This window comes from Botryllus schlosseri, chromosome 1 (assembly GCF_051294905.1).
Source record: "Botryllus schlosseri isolate E-star chromosome 1, Bs_hap1, whole genome shotgun sequence".
NCBI lineage: Eukaryota > Metazoa > Chordata > Ascidiacea > Stolidobranchia > Styelidae > Botryllus > Botryllus schlosseri.
Genome location: NC_137236.1, coordinates 16,681,765 through 16,696,550, shown reverse-complemented (window position 1 = coordinate 16,696,550; position 14,786 = coordinate 16,681,765). Strand labels below are relative to the sequence as shown.

Here is a 14,786-nt window from a genome sequence, read left to right as displayed (position 1 = left end):
ATTGTGCCCAATCGTCCCACGTCCCACTTTTAGTGACTGAGGACTTGCTCAGTGAGTCACAAATTGACGTCCAATTATGTAACTCCAAGTGACCCCCAGACGAAGTAACTTTTAGAGTGCGCCTATGCCAGTTACCAATGACCATCCCAGTGGATGCCATAATAGTGTGATGCCTGGATGCCACCTACACAGTAGTTGATTTGGATGTCCTTACTGGAAAATCGTTTCTATGAACTCAAATGTGCATTATTCTGCAGTCAATGCTAAATAAGTTGTGTTGAATACACTCATGATACAAATGAAATCTAGTGGAGTGAAGCCGTGAATGTTGATATGGTGATGACTTTCCCATCGCGTGGAATTTCACAAGCCCGGCTATCGATCATTGTGGTCGCACAGTGCTAAAGAGGCTCGATTTAATGTTCGATACAGAGACACAGTAGCTTATTTTACTGTGACATTACTGAGAGGAAAATACCCACATCAGGGGCAAATACTCGAAATGCATGTGAAATCTTCCGACATCAGAACTTGATAATCGTCATGATGGGATTGTCATGACTATTCCAATCACGGAACAACGCAGTAAGCAATCCTCTCGGCTATTTCGATAATGGAGTCGAACACGCCTGTCGCTACAAATTCATCCAACCATAAAACCAGAAGCCTGCCTTCTTCTATTTGGCAAGCATCGCGCATGCGCGTGTAATTCAAGTTGATCAGCGTTTGTAGCAATGGCGGAGGGACGAATTATCACAGTAATGGTTTAGTTCTTAATTGGAAACGTTAACAGCGTGGATTGTGAGATGTCTCTATCATGAGTACCGGAAGGGCAGGAAGCTTGGTATTTGAGTGCTATATTTAATAAACAGCAACAGTCTCGACTCTCGACCATCATGAACTGCTGATGCGATATAGTGAATTTGACTATATGATTATAGTGACACGGCTGTAATATCACCTATACAGACGAAATTGATCGACCCGCTGCTAATCGGTAACTCATGCAAGCCGATAATTATTGTAGTACATTTGATACTTTATGATAATGTATTGATCATAGAAGTCTGATTTATTGTGCTCTGTTGCATAATGTCTCACAAGCAATAACTTGACATTTCATGTGCATCCTGTGACATGTTTTACAAGGATTTCTTAGGACTGCAGGACCCAATCAGCAAACCAGATGCCGCATAAAGTAATGTACCGGTATTTTATAACATATCGGTATATACTGAATTTTGAAATGTTATGCAGGCTAATAGAAATGTGGAATGTTCATTTATGGAATGTGAGAGTGCTGAATATGTGGATGCATGAAGATTGTAGCATCACATTAACATCCATTTTCGTATTTTTGTGTCCACGACAGTATATAACCATCTATAATAGCGTTAATAAAATAATTGAGGCTTTCAGTGAACATGTAAGAATTTATGGCAATATTGGTTTGTATTTAGGGTATTTTAGGAACAACATTATATTAGTTAGTTAGCCCATCTTTAACATCGCTCTAATCAAAGGATACTCCAACACTAAACCAATTATAAACTCTATAAACTTAACATGTTCATGGTCTGGTGCAGACGGGTTGTTGGCACAATGTTACCGCAATATTGGCACGGCCTCTGTGCATACTTTTAAAGCTTGATTATAACTTTCGATATTAGTATATCTACACGGAAACATTGCCTACATTGCAGCAGTATTAAAAAAGTAGGCTATGGATTGGCCTTAAGGAAGGCTGATTGCTCGATGGTCATCTTGCCGTCGATAAGAAAACACAACCTTATTATCAATGGATTCTTACTATATATGGATGGGACATATCTGTGTTTGTGTATACAAAGTTACTTCATTTCTACCAGGAGACTAGATATTGAACAGGCAATGTTATGTAGTTCTAAACTTCAGAGGAAGGCGCCGCAGTGGTGCATTGTTCATGGATCAAGATGTTGAATTATGTAAGTTGAAGTTACGAACTATATATGATGATTATGATTGTTCAATAATTAGCAATTTATTACCCTGAAAAAAGTGCCATCGATGATACGGGAATATACTATTTACGGTGGTTCGCAATCGGGCTGCTAAAACGTGCTGGGTGGAACTATAATTTTATTATAAACTGCATTCTTATAGTGGCATAGAGCGTGTAATTTCAGTAGGCTGTCTTGAAAATAGTCACATACTTGGCTCGAATCATAAGAATTGATACTCGTTCGAGATTTGAGTAACCATACCAATGTGGTCAGCCCTACTGATTAGTCATTATAGTGAGTAGAATGTGGGAATGGTCCAGCTTGAACTTCATTGTCTTTGTTTTTTTTACAGGATATTCTAGATTCCTGGCTTGGCTTCTTGACAAATGGCTTCACTACAAACATTATAATAATTTTGATTATTTAGATCGGCAATGTCTTCAATTGATAGTGTTCAACAACGCCAAGAACACCGTACAAAGAATGTCTTGATGACTGGAACCAAAAACATTCGGAAGAACTACTGCCACATGGAACAAGCGTTGCTGTAAATCGGTGCTGCGTCATCCTCAAGAAAAAGTCGAAAGGTATAAAACATTGAATACACTTCATGGAAACCAGAGGCTGTGAAAGTAATCATCTTTTGAACTAAAGTAGATGTAATGTTATGGATTTATACACACCTAGAGGTAACAACTTTAAAGTTGCGTTAGATCTACCCGAAATGGAAGTAGTTAATGCAGTTCTGGAAAGTCTGCAAATAATAAGTTTTAAAAAGTATATTTGGTTGAGGTGTTGCGTAGGCCTTCTTAGCGTTTAATCATAGCTGGTGGTCAAAGTAATTATTGTTTGCACTGGAGTTGAAATAGTTGCAATTGCAATGCCTTGAATTTCTACTGCTGTACAATTAGCCATTTACCAAGCTTGTAAAATTCACTTCAAAATGAATTAAAAAGTTCTAAAACAGTGGTTCCCAACCTTTTTCGACCCATCACCACTTTTCAAGGTCAACACCGATCATCGCCCCCCAAATTTTGTGCACCGGTAATTGGGCATACAGACTGTAATCACCGGCGGGTTGACTAAAAAAAAAAAAAAGGTCATCTTTCTCCGCTCAGAGCTGAAAATAACGTTTTTTCTCTCCGAATTGGTCGGTGGATGACTAAAAAATAAAAATAAAAAAAAGGTCAGCCGTTTTGACGCGTCATCGCCCCCTTCGCTATTTCGCCCCCTTTGTCCATTTTCGCCCCCCTATCGCCCCCTTCGTCATTTTCGCCGCCCTAGATCGCCAAATCGCCCCCTGGGGGGCGATATCGCCCACGTTGGGAACCACTGTTCTAAAAGAAAATTTTGTGCTCAATTCTATCCCAAGGGTTCTTAACCAGGGCCCGTAGACCCTTTCGTGGTACGAAGCACCACATCAGAAGGATACGATATTCATCGTGGAATTAGACCTATATGCTGTGGTTCTCGTGCTATGCTCAATTTCATGTGAATTGACTATCTGATTTTAATATAGGTACCATCAGAAATTGTGGGCTGCTAGAAATCTTTTAAGTAGCATAAAGGGTGCGATCGCTAAGGCTAAGAAACAATGCTATTACTATGGCTAAAGTTGTTATTGATATGTTCCAATAATAATCGAAGGCAACATCTAATTTTGACTTCGGTAATGACAGTAGCAACAGCCTACTTATCACGACTATATCAAAACCCGGATTAGGCTACATCGCTCAAATGCTCTAATACCAGATCAAATTTCAGTAGATTTTAAAATACCCTACAAAAAACTGTGACACGTCAAAGGTCCACCAACTACAGTATTATAACCCAGAGTTTGACGATATCATGATGCATCATATTGCATTATCTCTATAACTCATTATTTTAACAAATTATGCCCAGCACAAAAATAATTTTATTGAAATATTAAAAACAGTGATTTTTTTTCGTGTCAAACGTGAATGATACAATAGTAAATTACATTCTCGAGATGTTTGTGGAATTCTTGTCTGCAAGCTCCCGTCAAAAAAGGCCTACATGGAAATTATACATTGAGTATCCTTATCTTGCTGCGTCGTCAAAATTCCGGAAAATGACCTGCGACCACATTTGAATTTGAAGCCTCTGCTATATATGATGTGACAACATTAAGAACAAGGAAAAGTTGAAATATCTATCTCCTATGCGACTTCAAAGAAAATGAATACCGGCTCTACATCACATCGAAGAAAGTTTTTCAGATATAACATAATTCCTATTTCATTGTACTTTGAGACAATACATTTGTCATTGACACGATCGTGCGTAGCTACGTCCTACATGTGCCGTGTTCTGCGATATGGCCAATCGATGTTTTTAGGCCTCGCAGTGGTACATAGAATCGGAATTCTAATTCTTGTTGAGTACAATTTATGTACCCTAAAAGATCATCTGTTTCGACTTATCGTTACTCTATTCAGATCCGTGGCAAACCCTAGTTGTAGTAGGTGGTAAGTTCGAAATGAAGGTCGTCAAAGTATTCATCGTTAGTACCGTACTAAATAGTATAAATAGCGATTTACATGACATCAAACTATTTCCAAGTGTCGACACGGTCAAAATATGGAGACTTGAGGAATGTCGTAGTTGTATGCTTTTAAACAGAGATAAGGAAAGTAATCATTTTCAGCACTCAATTAGAAATATTTGTAGCGTCAGTAGTCTAGTACAAGTAAGAATAACGCAATGTATTTCTACTCGGTTTCAAGCACTCAAGCAGCAATATACACGGCTTATCAAAACTATTTTAGGTAAAGTAGAAGTTCTGGAAAGTACTGAAGTATGTACTTGAGGTGTTTCCACAATTTAATTTGATTGACGGGTTGCATACTCCATATCACAACGTCAGAAGCTTCCCGCACTCGAGTAGATATGGTAGTATCGTCATAAATTATCACTCAGCACAAGTAGAAGTAGCGGATAACAAGACATATCACAATTAATGCATGAGGAAATAGAAATTGAAGCCCTGACGCAAATTCCAAATGATCTGCTGACATTGTTGTATATGTTTCAGGCAAAACAAAGACCAAGAAGAAAACTGTTGTTGCAACCAAGTTTATTGAGAATACGCGCTCGCGCTCTTAACATGATGCGGTGCAAATGATGCATTATTTTATCATATGCAATGTAAATTATTACTTATGATTGCTTCATGCTTTTCCATGTTTTAGTTGTATTTGCAGTTTAACTTTTTCAAATTCATGTGACACGTTTATTTCTAATTTCATGATGCACTTCAATTGAAATGTTTGTAATGGTAATATAAAATTGACTTAGAACTTGCTGTTATAAACAAAATCCCACTGACACATTTATTTGTAGTGATTTCCTGATCGATTTTTCACGTAAGCCTGGACTTTGTTAACAAGTAATAGTTCATTAGGTAATGTTGTACTTGTATTTTGCAATTGTCGTTGTTTTCCAGTAACCCAATATAAACAGTTCGTTAGTTTATGTGATGTTGAATTCCATGTAATTGCACCAGGTGTGGAGGGGAGTCCTGATATGGAAATCCCGAGGAATAGAACAGGTGGTAAATGACATATCCATAGGGAGTCACGTCACGTCCACAGTAGGTCTGACGCATCCATAGGGAGTCAAGTCACGTTCACAGCAGATCCAATGAGTCCATATGGAGTCGCTTTACGTCCATAGTAGGCCAACTCAGAAAGTGTTTAGGACGCTTCTAGTAGTCGACAAATCCACTCCAGGGAAGTTACACTGGGCGCCCTGCGGCTATTCCGCAGGAAGTCAACTGGAAATCGAGTGTTTGCTGGGTAGCACCATATAATTGCAAAAATCGGTTGTATGCTTTACATTTTGGCTTCATTTCAATTTTGAAAGTTCACCGGTCCGCCAGACATTTTTTGAAATTTTACCGGTCCGCGAGGTGAAAAAGGTTGAGAACCACTGGTCTAGGGCAGTGATTCCCAACCTTTTTCCACCCACGTACCATTTCGAGGTTTTATGCAGTGCTCGCATACCACATACATGAGTTACGCGCGCCGACAGCGATCAAAAACATTTCCACCGAAGGCAGCGAAACATAAAATAAACTGCCTATTTTAAGGTGCAGTATATGATTTTTATAGTGGATCCATTTGTAATTCTTGCGGTCAAGTATATTCAAACGGAATTTGGTTAGGTAAGAATCCCAATGATTTACGATTAGATCTCTTCCCCGTAGGCCGCCATTGGTGGGATTGACCCTATCCACGACAACGACGGCATCAAATAACTCAAAATCAACCCAACCTGAGCTAATAACTCTTTTCGGTCGAAAAAACAACAACAACAGAATCTACTCGCGTACCACCTGAATGACTTTCGCTTACCGCTAGTGTTACACGTACCACAGGTTGGGAATCGCTGGTCTAGGGCTACCATATTTTGGTTTCGGGAAAGTTAGTTTACCGTAATCGAAAACAATTGATTTTAAAATATTTACTGGAAATCTTGTTGTGTTTACTAAAATAAAGGTCATCACTTTGACTCGACTCCCGAATTCCCCACCTTTTAAAAATTTAGGCGAAGGGGACATTTCTTCAAAAAGGAGGACAAATCCTCCTAAAGGACGACGTCTGGTAACCCTGCTACTGTCCAACGAGATTGCACGTGATTGCACGATATGGTGACATTTTCATTAACAAGTTGAAAGTAAATGGAATTATATACGCCTCGACTTGAATGCAGCATGGTTCGCACGTGTCGGCTTCACGATGTAGCAAAAATGCACGAGAGGTGACAATAAGAGCATTCTTTGGCATTGAGCTACATCCCTCTAATTAATGGATACCACTTGCTAATCTGGCAGATTAATCAACAGTATATCGTAAATCCAGATTTCAGTACTCAACTATTTTGCTTTGACGCTAAGATTCTCATTCTCGTGACATGGATCCCTCGGACGGTAGACCGCAGCCTTGCGAAGGGTTTAGGGGCCTCAATTTAGGAATTTAGCGTTAAACACTTGTTTTGTCGCTTCATGCAGACTCATTTCAATACTTGTTCACATTTCTTTCTTAACTTTCATAAAAATCTACATTTTGGTATATGCCAAAAATAGCATTTTACAATTTTTATTTTTGGCAGTTTTGGAATTTGGTTCCCAAAATACCAAAAATTGTACGGTCTGTCCATCCATCATCGAAAATATGGTATAGCCGACTTTGACAACGAAAATAAAGCCTCCAAGGAAAGCTATAGTATTTACGATTTCGGATTTAAACATCGTTGATAGTATGCCGGCGTTTTCGCTCGAACAAATATGACAGGCGTGAATTTGTTTGCTTGCCTATAGTGACCCGGAGGTTAATACGATAAGTTGTTTACGATCTTGTGGAATGTTTTGCATTCGTTTTCCCCTGTTAAAGTAAGTACATTTTCGAAACTCAAACAGATAGTCATAAAAATGTCCGGGGCCAAAGTTTCAATAGTAACTGCGAAATGCCGCTGTCCAAACAAGACGGGAATGAGCGTTGTCATGATTTGGTTTGTGGAGCTATATAGTCATGCGTATCAACTTTAAACTTCTTCAATTCGAGTCAGAACTTTATAAACTTGAAACGTTGTCGTCTAGTATTCGTGTTGTTTTGACACCTAATGGGTATTTTACGCAGAGCCCATAAAAATTATTTCTATGATTTCCGAGCTGAGCTCACATCTGATATAGCATGGCAGTCTTTTAATACGGGCGCTACAGCTCCTGTGAGATGGAAGTAACAAAATATTCGCATCATACCATGGGCTAGTTCGTTTAGGTAGATCTGAAGCCGATATGCTATCGAGGAAGCGCCAGCTAATACCAATAGCGACACAGCAACAAATTATTGTTTCAATAGAATAATTGCCTAAAAATTAGGGACATGAAAAGTTTGCGAAAAAAAGATTTGTACGGAAATATGCATATATGCGTGTCATGGATTTGCTGTTTTTTTGCTGCTGCTGATAAAAAATAACATTAGAAATAGGTTATTAAATTATGTTTGTACCTTGCACGTGTGTTCAATACAGCGGACAATCATTTTTGCATGCATTCTCCCTGCATGCATGATATATCACACATTATTAATTGCCATAACAATATTGTGTTGGCTGTCATGCTTCAGATAATATTTGCAGAAAATACTGACCGGGATATTGATTTGCTGCATTTGATACTCTCAAGATGCACTAAAACACGTTTTAGACGTTTGACAATGTCGTTGCCCTTTTAGACCAATGCGTCACGAGAAAAATTGTGGGAACTCTGAGCGTATTCCGGTTACTTGAGTTTTGATTTTGCAAATCATGGTAAATGTTAACATATGAGCATAGTATCGGTACAGAGATCGTTATGGTTACAGTAAATAGACGCGAAGCGATGCAAGGATCTAGAATACCTGTCTACACTCGACTAACATTCAATTAGATGGGAATAAAAAATTAACATAAAATGTATGTTTACATAGTTTGGAAACTTCCTGCGCCCTCTCCGGTACTTATATATAAAATATTTCTAGGCTGAAATTTACTCAAGGAATGATTGTGATATTTACCGAAAACTAGGGTTACCATATTTTGGGAATCTGAAAAGAAGAAACTTTTTAAAAAAATTCAGACTTACAATACAAGAGTATATTCTTAGTTTGTAGTTGGTTGGCTAGAAAAAGCTAATCACTTTGATTCGACTACCGATTTATCCACTTTTTCCGTTAAAATGTTATGGTGTTGACTAAAAAATAAAAAAGGGCATTTTTCTGCGTCAACTCCCGAAATTCCCACCGAACCGTTACTTGAGTACTGATTTCCTATGCGCCAGTTGAATTTTCCCAATCCTTTTAACCAAAATTTTCAAAAAAGAGGACAAATTCTCCAAACAGAGGACATTTGTCCGTCGTCCGAGGATATTTTCAAAAAAGTTAAAAAAGAGGAAATATCTTACTAATAGACGATGTACGATAACCCTACCGAAAACCTATGATACAGCGGCAAACGAAAAGAGGGAAGCAAAAATGTTTATATTATATGTAAAAAAACATACGAAATGCGGTCTCTCCGACATAATTATAGGTCGAACTGCATATTCATGATTAAGTGATGAGTGCGTGGTTTTGTAGATGTACAATGGATGCAAGGTCGGTAAAACTTCATCTAGGGTTTATACGCGCTTGTGCACAATATAATTCAGCTGCTTACTATTGGCCCATTTTATGTTTACATTTAATAGTTGTATAAAATCTAGACTTTCCGTTTCAGTCAGATTTTCATCGATACATTTCGAATTGATGTGTCCTTCATAAAAGTGCATTTTTAACGGTCATTGATCAGATTTATAGGTTTTCATTTTAGATTCCAACCTGTAATTGTTGATGTAGAAGTGGCCATTTTGCCAAGACACTAACTGGTCAATACTTTACGCGGCAAAATGTCCCACGTCAATAGAAACACCGAAACACCCAAGGTATGCTACTAGTCAGGGTCGGTCTTAGCATTTGAATCGAGATATAACTGTTTGAAATTCTCTTTCTACAGCCGCGCGAAAAGAGGCGACCTCCACCATTAAAACCGAAGCCGAAAATTATTAGACAGATGTCCTGTAAGTTGGAACATGACATCATATATTTAATATATTCCGTAATGCTTTTCTGTTCCAAAAGATTACCGAATATTTTTTAACAAATGCTGGTTTTACAATAATTCGATTGGGTGGTAATTTCTCGTTTCTCAGAATGATTTGCACAGGATTACATTTCATCAGCGACCAATATTAACCATATGCAGATATTTGCGATATCTTTGAGAATAATGATTCACCCTATTAAACACCAAACAATGTACCAAATCCGACAGTGTGATCAGCCCCGCTGCATCATTTAATTCCCATTGGATGTTCCTAACTGCTGACTATATTATCGCGTTATAATAGCAAATAGAAATCATACCGTGTTTGTGTCATTTATGTATGCTTCGAAGTTATTGCTTTGTTTGGTATTTAGGTCATTTTGGAACTAATAATGGGTTGAGCTGCACAAAACCCACTAATATGCCATTGGAATGAATATATTTAACGGAAGAAATTCAGCAGCGACGCAACAGGACGGCTAGCGATATACTGTTGCAATTATTGACAATGAAAATTTAAAACCAATCTAATCCGAATCTTACATATCTAGGTCTTCCATGACATATATTTTATTTTAAATCCTAGTAACTTTCGATTGCATAAATAAGTGGTCGTTAAAATATTGAACAAATGTATAGAGACTAAACATCGCCTCTGATTCGTTGAAGTTTACATTTTTCTACTATGAAACTGTCGATTTCTGTCGAATTAAAACATTTGCTTTTTATCGGCGATTAGTCATTTTAACAGACACTCAACTGTGTGAGTATAAAAATTGGTCTGCTGTCGTCTTTTCAAGTAGTGCAATATATTCCTCTAAATTAACGAAACCAAAATAATCAGAAATCTATTTCATTTAGCTGCGATGAATTCGGCAACCTCCACGGCACCGCAGTTGGAGGTAAGCTCAGAAATTTGATTATAATCATCCCATGTGACAAGAAATATACGATTATACATAGATATTACAAAAATGCATGTGTAATTGAACGTTCTAATTCTACGTTGGATACGGTAGTCCAGAGAGAGGTAGTAGCCTATGTAAAAATGCACCTCGTTGGATACGATTGTCATAAAAGTATGAACGAGATTTAAATATACAATTCTAAACATCATATTCATTCCGGCAGTCAAGTAGTTCCGAACTAGTAGCATCCATAACATATCGGTAACAATACTCCACACGGCCGTCAAATTACAGGACGGAATTTCCCAATCAAGTAGTTCATTCTACAATGCCAATGTCAATGTATCCGGACCATCCAGTCACACGAGTTGGGTGTTTCAAACTAGGCGTAGTCAGTTCACTGTACGTCATTGATACAATATAAAATGATGCAAACTATGCCCATTGCGTTTTTATCGCCATATTGTGTTTTGAATAGTTAGTGATAGCATAGTAATCAGATATCTGAAACACTTTGAGAGATAGGTATCACGGGAATCGCGATCAGATTCTGCTAACCTATCCATGCTTTATTCTTCACTGAAGTTCATGTAGTCGTTGCAAAATATTCAATCCTGAATATAACAACCGATAATTCAACTAACCGTTTCATCCGAATTACCGAATAGCATAGTATAGGCCTAACTATTACCCGCCACTTTTAACGGACAACAAGTAGTGCGGCGCTGACGGACAAATTCCTGAGTCCGAGTCCGATCAGGTCTCTTGACAATGGAATCCGGCTCCGACCAAAAATTTTTAAAAATGCCAATATCTATCAGGATCTGGCTAAATCCAGCACAATACTCCCTTGTACACCGACCGTATCATAAAAAGCACGAATTTGGATCTGATCCGGATTCGGACGTATCCGCCACACTATGATTTCCCCTCCGATCCGGTATATATCCAATCCATGGACTATCCACTCCCCGCTCTAGCAAGTTTTACGCGAGCATGCGTGGACTGTTTATCATAACGAGCATTACCAATGCATGATGGAATTTATTGAATGGTGTTGGACGATATTAGACTATATATATATATGTCTATATGCCACTAAATGTCAATATGATTTCGTTTCCATCCATATTAATGCGCCTGGATATTCGGACGTATAATTAAAGATGTATACAAGTTGGGCAACGGTCATTATTGGTGGCATATTAGTACGTGTGTAGACATTTAGACCATTACTGTTGAAGAAGTAACGCCCCGCGCGGTCTACTTTAAAATGACTAGGAACCTATATTGACCAACCAACATTTTTGGCATCTCGTACCTTAGACGCCCATTTCCGCATTTTCATTAATGCGTAATACCTCGCAAGGACGGCCATGTCTTACGGTATTTCTGCAAAAAACTGTATTCGAATGATGCGATCCGTGGCGTTATTGAAGCTGGAATGTAATCTCGACATCGCTTTCGAGTTGGAAAGGCCAGCCTCGAAACATACATTCCTCATTTATTTGTCGGTTACAGAAAAACACACTGTCAAATTTCGGCAAATGAGTAACTTATTAAAAGTAACCAATCGCTTTATTAACGCGGCATCGTCAACGCAAGATTAATTTGTATGATGATTTCTCCCACCGCCAATAGATTGCTGCCATGTAATCATCAAATCACTTCGCCACGACCCCCCTCCCCGTAAAAAGTTGCTCTTGGGCAATCAAACAAACGTTTGAGGGCCTCTACCCTATCGCCAAACCACCGTTTTACAGGTTTGCTACTCGACTTCAAAATATTATATTGGTGTAGTGCAGCACAGCGTCTGCGTTACCTGTGTATGTGCGAAAATATTTGAATTTCATAGTTAAGTTATTTTTAGTAATATCTGTAATTACAGATCTTTCGGATTTTTTTCAGCTCGCGTGATCAGATTACCGTGTCGAGCCAAACGAAGTGGTGCCTTGGAAAACTTAGGGCATGTTAATGATAAACGAGCGTTTATTACATACGTACGGGGTACGAATTTTGTAATTGAGTGACCTCCAGCCTGCTACATATTCATAAAATATTGCATCCGCCTATTGATGACTAAAAGAAAATCCTATTTTTCGAGACGCACGGGTTGACATTTGTTGCATAATTTTGTCCTCAGATTGCCATTTAGGTGTTTATATGAACATTTGACAATTTGTCAATGGACATATATACCTACATACATATATCAAGGTTTCGGCCAACATGAGGCGGTTATTGTCTCGCCACGAATACGGAGTCTCATGTCGGCCGAAGTATTCTATAGGTCTTAGAGTGGGCTTAGATACTCTTATGGATATCAAGACATGTAGCGAGATTGAAATGCGCGGGGCGCGAATAAGATTTATAGGTTTCGACGATTTCCCCCCAAAATACTCCATAACTTACGCTTATTTACGAAATAAATCATGGGCCCCTTTCGAACTCGGTTCCCCCTAAATCGGGGGATTTGGGGTGCGTTAGTTGTGGAACTGGTTATTATGGAGCAATACGCTTAGAGAGGAATGCAAAAACTTGGCATTTACCTATAGAGGTAAGAATCTGCAACTATATAGTCAAATAAGTCCCCGTTGCTGCTCAATGTAAAGTGTACCTAACACAACAAATTTATACGCTATTCCGTGAATAATTTGCTTGGCAATCTCCAGGGCTTTCCAAAACCTACTAAAGTGAAAGTAGAACATGAAATGTCAGGAGAGTACTCAAGTAAGCATATATAGTTTCAAAACAAACGGATGATGGTCGGGGTGTTCCACACTTTTTGCATGCTGTAGTTTGTGGTGTTCATGGTGATTGTCGACTGTTATGGTTCTTTTCATCATTTTTATTCCATGACTGCCAACTTATAGCACGACCCACTTCTAGGCTTCAATATAACATCATTTACACTGATGCGATGGCGAGGGGGAGCCTAGAACGTTTTCATGATAATTATTTTCGTAGAATTGATGCTAGCTCTATCAAAAGGACATTTCCGCTTTTTTTGATTTAAAGTGCAAATATTCTTCAAATTTATTGGGAAATTTTTATGTAGACGTTGAATTATGTCATAGATAAAACATAGTCACTTAAGCAAGTATGCAAAAACTAGGTAACTGCTCCGAACAATATGTACTTTGAAGAGCTACGGGATAAAAGTTCATATTTGACCGTTAAATAAACCTTGCTCAAAATCCTCTGTAGACCCGTGAGGTATCGCTATCAAATTTAAAGCTAGTGGCTATTATATCAACTATGTTTACGGACATCCAATAAGGGATTGGCCCATAGTAAATATTTTTATTCAGAAGTAACCGACCATAGAGGTCGCGATAAAGCAATAACGATTTATTGCAAGAATCATCACATACCTCTGGGTAATGAAATTCATAGAACAGCATGATTAATAGTATGGTCGTTAAGAGTTCACTTATTCATATTTAAATAATTTCGTTATTGAATGCCTGATACGGAATCCAGCTCTCTTAATCCATATGGCTAAAACCGTCACTCTGGTATTTCAATTCAGATATCAAGTAGGCCTACTTGGATCATTGTGTCGAACCCTTGCTGGGACCACAGACAGCATTGCCAATTGTAGAGGTAACGCCTAGACCAGTGGTGCTTAAACTAGGGTCCACGGGCCCCTTGGGGGTACGAAGCATCCGATTAGGGGGACGAGATTCAGTGTTCAACTACACGCTATTTAATTACCTACATTATTTTGCAAATTAACATAACGTGGAATATAATTGGCGAGATTTCTTCCACTGAATATTTTTCTTGCTCTTTGCGCGATTCCCTTTCATACGTATTCTTGCTTTAAATTTGGGCCTGCCATTTCCTTCGACAAAATAATAGTAGCTGATATTAAAAATACAACATAAGTCACAGAAAAGATACGCGACGTTTTCGCAATTATGAGGGAACGATGCCTTAAGGCCGTCAGATTCCTTCAGTCCAGGGATGATGGACTGCCAAATCAAACATTTCGGTGCTCGCCGTAACTTCCACCGCAGAACACGCCAAAACCTTTGATATTTAGATACACCGCCGGTGGTGATCAACATTTGTACTCTAAAATCACAGCATATGGGCGAAACCTTCTATATTTTTTATCTCCAGTCGCTGAAATGGCTTTTGTCCATGAAATTCAAATAAGTTGTGTTGAGAATATTATGAGAGCCATCCCATACCAGCGTTTGGGGCGGCTTGGCAAAGTGCTATTTCGATCGTGGATAGGGAG

The 14,786-nt window shown here is 38.5% G+C and overlaps 1 protein-coding gene and 1 long non-coding RNA gene across 3 annotated transcripts in view; both read left to right on the top strand.

The window, feature by feature from the left end:
* LOC145439116 (uncharacterized) overlaps positions 1 to 14,786 on the top strand; it is a 289,490-nt gene that overhangs the window by 262,867 nt on the left and 11,837 nt on the right. The gene's annotated exons all lie outside the window — the stretch shown is intronic.
* LOC145443389 (uncharacterized) lies at positions 1,738 to 5,310 on the top strand. 2 transcript variants are annotated; one of them, XR_013916423.1, is made up of 3 exons: positions 1,738 to 1,964; positions 2,410 to 2,569; positions 5,041 to 5,310. It is a non-coding gene; the product is annotated as an uncharacterized LOC145443389 (long non-coding RNA). The 2 variants fall into 2 exon arrangements; XR_013916422.1 differs by lacking the exon at positions 5,041 to 5,310 and adding an exon at positions 4,107 to 4,470.